Source organism: Harmonia axyridis, chromosome 7 (assembly GCF_914767665.1).
Source record: "Harmonia axyridis chromosome 7, icHarAxyr1.1, whole genome shotgun sequence".
Classification (NCBI taxonomy): domain Eukaryota; kingdom Metazoa; phylum Arthropoda; class Insecta; order Coleoptera; family Coccinellidae; genus Harmonia; species Harmonia axyridis.
Genome location: NC_059507.1, coordinates 6,890,229 through 6,898,420, shown reverse-complemented (window position 1 = coordinate 6,898,420; position 8,192 = coordinate 6,890,229). Strand labels below are relative to the sequence as shown.

Below are 8,192 nucleotides of genomic sequence, written 5' to 3'. Positions count from 1 at the left end.
CTTTTGGAGGTATTCAATGAATATTATACTTTGCGCATCCCCGAATATTGATGCCATAACCTTGCCAGCTGACTGTTGTGTTTTTCCTCGCTTAGGATTCGGTTCATCGTGTCCAGTCCACTCAGCTGACTATCGATTGGACTCCGGAGTGAAATGATGGAGCCATGTTTCATCCATTGTCACATATCAACGCAAAAATTCAGGTGTATTGCACTTAAAAAGCTTTAAACACTGCTCATAATCATTAACACGTTGTTGCTTTTGATCGATTGTGAGCTCGCGTGGCACCCTTTTTGTACACAGTTTTCTCATGTACAAATATTCGTGAATGATATGAAGTACACGTTCAGATGATATCTTCACAATGTCTGCTATCTCGATCAATTGCACTTTACGGTCATTCAAAATTATTTTGTGAACTTTTTCGATTTTTTCGTCAGTGACAGCCTCTTTTCGGCATCCACTGCGTTCGCCTTCTTCGGTGCTCATTTCACCATATTTAAGCATACCAATCAATGATGATTGATTCTCCTGATACAAACCCCGGAAACTCTTCATCAGTCCAAGATTTTGCTTCAACTCCATTTTTCCCCTCAAAAGGCAATATTTTATCAGCACACGAAATTTTTTCATCTTTTCTTGAATAACAAAAGTAGCTACACTCACAACGCAATATCTCACAAACTAATGGTCGGACTGCTGTCAAATTTTGACTCGTATCGTTTGAAGGTTGGTACGAACTAAAAATCTATGGATTTAATACTAGCACCGTCATCTGTGCATCAGAAGAGGGACATTTCAATTGGCCAAATATATGGTATCTCTACAAAGTACTGATGTTCTTAAAAAAAATCCTACAAAGAATCATAATGAAAGAGGCGAAACTCTTATTTTGTGAAAATTCATAAAGACCATTGAGTAAGATGATAGTTTGAACTATTTTAATATTCCTAACTTCTACTGATTATTCAATCATTCTGGCAACACCGCACATTATTTTTGTCCCTTCTTCTCTGGAAAAAAGTTGACTTAACGACTGACCGACGGATATCTTTCTTATTATAAGCTAAATTATGAATATTTCTGGGTGTATTAATTTTTACCTTCAAATGTTCAGTTTTGATAATAATAATCCAAAATGAAATAATCAGATCAACCGTCCAAAACATCAGATTTGATTAAATTCTGGTCACTTCAGACCGGATTCTGCTCTCCAACGGTTAAGTGTAGCGAATTCTAACTCGGGTTTGTAACTTGGCCGTCCCGATTAACTTCCAGATCTGGAGTTTCACTTTTGGGCCTTGCGACAAGAGGCATTTATTAAGCAAATAAGGCCCCATGATGAATCACCACCGTGTATATTGTACATAATATTGCATTGTCGGCGCATAACTTTGGAAGTGAAATTGGCGGTCGGCTCGGGAAGGAAAATTAATTTTCCGTTGTATCCAGTTAGCTGTATTCTCCAAGGATGTATGGTTGCTCATGGTCACAGACTGAAGTTGCCACGGTTCTTCTCTCGTACGTGCTAGTTCGCCATGAAGATAATAAAAACTATACCAATGGGTGTGGCACTATGCTTCCCTCGGTTTTTTTTTTATGTTCCTGGCCTTTATTTGCCTATTTACTTCTTTTCTTTTTTTTCTTTGTATCTCTTTTACGATCTCTGTTATGTAGGTGGGTGTTAACTTATGTCTATCAGAGGTGAGTTTCTTCTTTTTGATATTTGAAATTGCATTTACCAAACTCCTCACCCTACGTAGGACTATCTTGATAGGTTAGCTCCCAATCACATCTTCTCATGGTCATAGTCAGACGTTGCCAAGGTTCTTCTATCCTACGTGCTAGTTCGTCATGAAGATAATAAAACCTATACTAATAGGTATGGCACTATGATTTGCTCTATTCCTCAATATTTGTTGAGCAGGGGGAATCCTCATGGATGAAGTACCCAAAGGTTTTTATGTTTCGGGCCTCTATTTACCTATTAATTTCTTTACTCTCCTTTCACGTTCACTGTTATGTAGTTGGGTGTTATTTTATGTCTTTTAGAGGGGGTTTCTTCTTTTTGATTTTTGAAATTGCATTTACTCAACTTTCTACCCAACGTAGGACTTTATGATAGGTTTGCTCCCAATCACATCATAGACAGGTTTGTAGTCAATTAGTCTTTCAGTTCGTCATTTGGATGTTCACTTTCTCTTTCAAATATCTTATTTTCGGTGACAGTTTTCAAGTCTCGATGGATTTGTTGGTTTCTTACGAACCATGGTTTATCCATTGAAGCTCTCAACCGTTTATTTTTTATTGTCCATATCTTCTTAATATGGCGTTTTGCCCCATGCTGCCGATCCATATGTTAGTTGAGGACTTGCATTAGACGCAATCATTTTCAATTTCTCATTTTGATTCATTTGGCTTTTTATGATGTATGAAGTCTGCTCATTGAAGTTACAGTGTTACACCTAATAGTACGAGAGCTAGCAACGTCGGGAAAACAAGCATTTCAGGTAGGCTAGTTTTTAGATATGCTATCTCTCTCACTCCCCCGGACGTCATACGGGCTATCTGGCTGGCGGTAGTGGTTGCGTTCATCAGTGCGCATCCTACCTGTACAGGTAAAATATCGATTTTTCAAATCATTTTAAGAAGTTTTTTTTTTTTTTTATTATTTTTATTGAATTTTTCGCAACATGAATATATTATTGCCAGATATTTTTATCGTTGTTTAAATTGTGCCAGACGCTAATTTTGAATTGAAAAAAAATTTTTTTTCAAAATATTTCAGTATGGCTGAAATTTTTATATGATGTTATTTAAGTATCTAAAAACCTTAAATTAATTTGCCAAACAATAATTCGATTGTTAAACCTTCAGCCAGACCGATCTAAAAGTAAAAAGTGATGTGGTACCATTTTGCTTGGTATAGGAATAGTTGTCGAATAAATTACAGAGAAAGAATTAAAAACTATTGAATTAATTGTGGATTAAGATAGCATTAAAATAATTATTTATTTTTGTGCAAAATTAAGGTAATAATCTATCTCAAGGATGAAAGTAAACAAAAATTATATTTTTTAATCCATAATTGTGTCACAAAAAACGGAGGCATCTTGATAATTATCATCATCTTCATCACTACTGTCATTTTCATTGCCATCGTCGTCTTTTGGATTATCATCGTCTTGTAATAAGCTATTATCTGTAAAAGAATGAAAAATTTTATAATCTTTCGGCAAAGAAATTTATTAGTATTTTATTTTCAATTTTTACCTTCAATGATAATGTCGGCAACTAATGATGGTAACTGCTCTCCAACAAACCAGATAAATGGTACATTCACCATTGATCAAATCATTTGGCTTGATTTTTTAAGGTAATTTTAATTTGTCCATTTTTAAAATGGTGTTCCGCAGGACTAAAGCTACTTTATCAATAAGTTCATTTTCCTCGAGTCTCGTCAAATCATTATCTTCTAATAAACTACAATCTTTGTGCATGATAACTTTTTTTCTATTTTTTGAAATAATTTCAATTGATTTTTTAAATTGTTTGAATATATTTTCCTCAAGATAATGATTTGTCATTAAATTTACATCTGACTGAGACTGAAGCTTTAATTCATTATTGTATGTATCACAAAGAGAAGATAACAACACACAATTTTTATTGTTGATAACTTCTTCCTCTATTAATAATACAATTTGGTTGAAAATGCACTGGTGGATACTCCGATTGTCATGCCAGGGAGTTTGTGGATTATCAGCAATAACTTTATTATAATCATTTAAATATCCCAATTCACACGAATGATGATAAAAAATAATTTCACTTTTTGACTGTAAATTTTCTATTTTGTCTAACAACTCTTGATTACTTAATTTTGTCATCCACTCTGCTATTTTTTTATAAATATTTGCATCATTTGAGGAGTGTAAAGTTTGTTGTTTACCTTGCTTGCGATCTTTTCCACAAAAAAAACAAACTCGTTTAACACCTGAATTTGTTTCTATATTTACCACACTGTCAGGCTCAATAATTGCATTAGAAGTGTCAATTTCTTGGATAACAACTTCTGTTTGTGAATTCTGAGACGTATTATCTGGCAGGATTTTGCTAACATCTACTGCCGTATTTGATAACGAAGTTGAACTAGATGTGCTGGAAAGATCTACTGTTGACGAGAAATTAATTTCAGATAAATTACGATATTTTGTCATTAGAGCTGTAAAACTGCTGTAACAATTCCTGTGATATCCATCAGTGTCATTAACTTGCTCCGGTAACTGTACACTTAGTACACTATTATATTTCAGTTTAAAATTTACACGTATTTGTAGAACTTCTTTACACTTTTTTAATTTATCTTCAACAAAAGTTATTATTTTTCCATTTCTGTCTTTACAAAAAACACATTTTAATTTTTCGCTAGCCATTGTAACGCAATTTTGTTAAAAACATTAAAAATAACAGCAACGAATACACCAATGTGACTAAACTGACGCCATCTTGATTACAAACAGCTGCTGTCGTCTATCTCGCTTGCGCAACTAACACGTGATTGTCTGTACTCTTCCAACATGCCCAATCACTTTTCACTTTTAGATCGGTCTGGCTGAAGGTTTAACAATCGAATTATTGTTTGGCAAATTAATTTTAGGTTTTTAGATACTTAAATAACATCATACAAAAATTTCAGCCATACTGAAATATTTTGAAAAAAATTTTGTTTTCAATTCAAAATTAGCGTCTGGCACAATTTAAACAACGATAAAAATATCTGGCAATAATATATTCATGTTGCGAAAAATTCAATAAAAATAATAAAAAAAAAAAAAAACTTCTTAAAATGATTTGAAAAATCGATATTTTACCTGTACAGGTAGGATGCGCACTGATGAACGCAACCACTACCGCCAGCCAGATAGCCCGTATGATGTCCGGGGGAGTGAGAGAGATAGCATATCTAAAAGCTGGCCTACCTGAAATTCTCTCTCGAAAACGTTGCTAGCTCTTAGACTATAAATAGATGACTTCATCCTCTCATTTCACCTCTTCTCCATATATCTATAGATTTGAGTTCAACTATTCCAACTATATTTCCAAGTGGCAGTGCTGACTTATTAGCCCATAGTTTTGTAGGAATTTGTTTTCTTTTCCTTGCCTATTGAAAACAGCTTTTGCTGTTTTCCATCTTGTTAGATGTCTGTCCTCATCACTCCGTTTTGAGTTGAGCACCTAATCAGTTTCTTTCTTAACCCTACCTATTCATACAAACCCAGGGACGCCGTCGATACGGTTAACGAAACCAACGACATCCTTGAAAGCCTTGGCTTTTGCTCTGTGAGTATCCAGAACTGAATTTCCCATGTGAGTGATTCTTAGGCCAGTCAGCTACGGACATTTGCACACTATGTGATTGGCTGTTTCTACTTCCTTTGCACAAAGCCTGCAGATCTCATCTGCTGATTCACCTCTGGTTCTGTGTACCGACACAGTCCAGTCAGCAGTCATAACATTACCCGAAGCTCAGCTCGTGGTAGCTTCAGGAGTTTCCTGGTATAGGTCGGTTAAAGCACCTCAAATTTCTTTGCTGCCTGAGCAAGGCTAGGAGAATGATTTAATAGTCTAACGAAAGAGGAGAAATTATACGAAGTGACCGTTTTCACCACACCATTTTTTTCCTTTTTTGCCACTTAAGCAGTTGTTGTTAACAGGCGAAAAAACTTTGTTCAACGTCCTTTGTTTTCAATTCGTAAGGAACCCAAGTTCTCTGTTTTCGAATCATTCTGAACGCTTGGAAATGTCTTGGTGGGTAACTTCTAATACTTAAGAAAACTCTTTGACAAGAATCCTCATCGAACAATACCTTCAATTCAGCTCGTTTAGAGGTCTTTGGTATTTCTTCACGCGAACGATCCTCAATATTGAAATCACAATCTTTGAAGCATCAGAACCAACCACGGCACGTTCTTCAACTCAAAACACACAAGATGTTATCCTCTATATCTCTAGTGTTGGTGTTCATTATATGATTGCTTTTATACTAGTAGGTACCAAACAGAATATTCTACTACATTAAAGAAAAATTGGAAATATACTTGCATGAAGTTAAAAACATTTGGGTGCTCTTTGATTCATGCGCTAATTGCGCCCTTGGATACCGCAGAACTATATATATACCAGTATGTGTTATCCATTTCCTCTAATTTAACGCCAGAAAAGAGGTATATTAAGAGCCATGTTCGCTAAAGTATTTCAAGAAGCCGTAAAAACAAGAGTAATTCATACGTAAAATTTTACGTTCTCCCGACGGACACATGCTACAACGATCGGAAGCCGTTAACACCGGCTCCGAACGGCGGAAATATATTTATAATCGACAAAACGGCCGAATTTCCCGTACAATTCCATTGGCTTAAAACGAATTTACGAATCGGACGCAGACGTCAACCCTTATTCGCGAACTTTTTATTGGCCCTTTTCGGATGTGCGACGCCAGATTTTCCGAACGATCCGGCGTGCCCTTAAATTATTTCCAATGAATAAATGGAAACAGTATGGAAAAAATTGGCCCGTCAATGGTTCCGAAGGCTCGGGCTTCCGACTGGCCCTCTGACGGGAAAATAGAATTGGTTGCATTCAAGTTAATTGGTCCACAATCTGAGTTTTTACGCCTTGTTATGCCGATTACGCCGATTGCGAAGTCTGAACGGTATGGACTGTACACGCTTTGTCCTGTGATTTTTTTTACTGACTGACTCGTGGCGGGTACATCAGGTCCATTTAATTAGGGCAGATCTAACATTTTGATTATCGAATCATTGAGTATTCCGCGTTTTTTAGCATCGTTTTTTCGGACCGTCCGAAACCAAAATTCGAGCCTGGTTTACATTGGTATAATCAGTATTAGAGTTCAAACATAATTTTATAAATAAATAAATTCTTTATTCAACAAAAAAAGCATAGACATGTAGGCTTGGTTAATCGATCGTCTAGAGGTATGATTCGATTACCTGGCCTTCTTTTTCTCCGTGACTTTGTTAGATTTGTTATAATTAAACTCTTTTTAATTATTTACATCTATTTACAAAGTCACAATTATACAGTACAAACTCAGTATTGAGAAGTTCCTAATTACGTCTTAATTACAAGTTTCTCACTACGGTACTGAATTTCGTCTTTAACTCTAATGTTAATTACTCGAGTCGTCTTCGATATATCACGTCTTCGTCTTATTACAAGTTTCGGTCGTCTCGTCTTAATTTAGTCCGCGAACCGTCTTTTCTTCTTACGTCTTGAGTTTCAACCGACTGAACTTACTCTTACTTCGACTTAGACCGAACCTAAACTTTACCCGTCTTCGACTCAATTTGAACTGACTCTCGACTCGAACTTACTTCGTCCCCTGACCGCAACTTACCCCGTCCACTCTGAATATCCTTCCCTCCTTCCGGCTTGACCACACTCTTAGGAAAAGTACCATCCCCTAGTCCAATAAGAGCTTTGCCGTACCGTCCACAAAGATCTTCGCGGATTAGAACCTGATACCCAGATGTGATACATCTGGTACAACCGTCTTGTCTTCGATCTTTCCTAACCCCAGTAAATCTCTCAAGTTTTACAACCGGCATGACACATCTTCGACACCCCGAAGAATTCCACATCCTTTTTACATTATATGTACAATAACAATTCGTTCCCTGTAAATTCATTGGAACAGTCATGCCCTCGACACTTGAAGAAACTAATAGCATCAAGCATCCTGTTGACCATCTCAATTATTTACAGGGAACAATAATTGGATCCTACAGACATACATATGAACACATCCCTAGCAGTCGGAGGAATGCTATTCAAACTCTACCCTACACAATCTGGCAATAAGCTTATATCCAACAGTACAAAGAATAGGTCAACAATTCTAAGGTATAGTAAAAAGAAATCCATTATATTCGCATGAAAAACAAGGCTACAGTTACCATATTTAGAATGATTCTATTTAGGTCAAATATGTGCCGTTTTGTTCGATAACTTGTTGCCATCTTGAAGGTAATATCATTATGCCTCTCTCAAAACCCTCGTCCCTATTGGCAAAAATTTGAGAGTGTCGATTTTAACGAGCCTCTGTTGAAGCGAATTTTTCGCCATGGATAGAAACAGGTGGTGATCATTTGGTGCTAGGTCCGGAC

General features: G+C 36.2%; 1 long non-coding RNA gene across 1 annotated transcript; it reads right to left on the bottom strand.

Annotated features, from left to right (window-relative positions):
• Nucleotides 1–2,993: 2,993 nt before the first annotated feature.
• LOC123685094 lies at nucleotides 2,994–4,241 on the bottom strand. Its single transcript, XR_006748257.1, has 2 exons — nucleotides 3,274–4,241; nucleotides 2,994–3,202 (listed from the first exon to the last, which is right to left on the bottom strand). It is a non-coding gene; the product is annotated as an uncharacterized LOC123685094 (long non-coding RNA).
• Nucleotides 4,242–8,192: the final 3,951 nt, after the last annotated feature.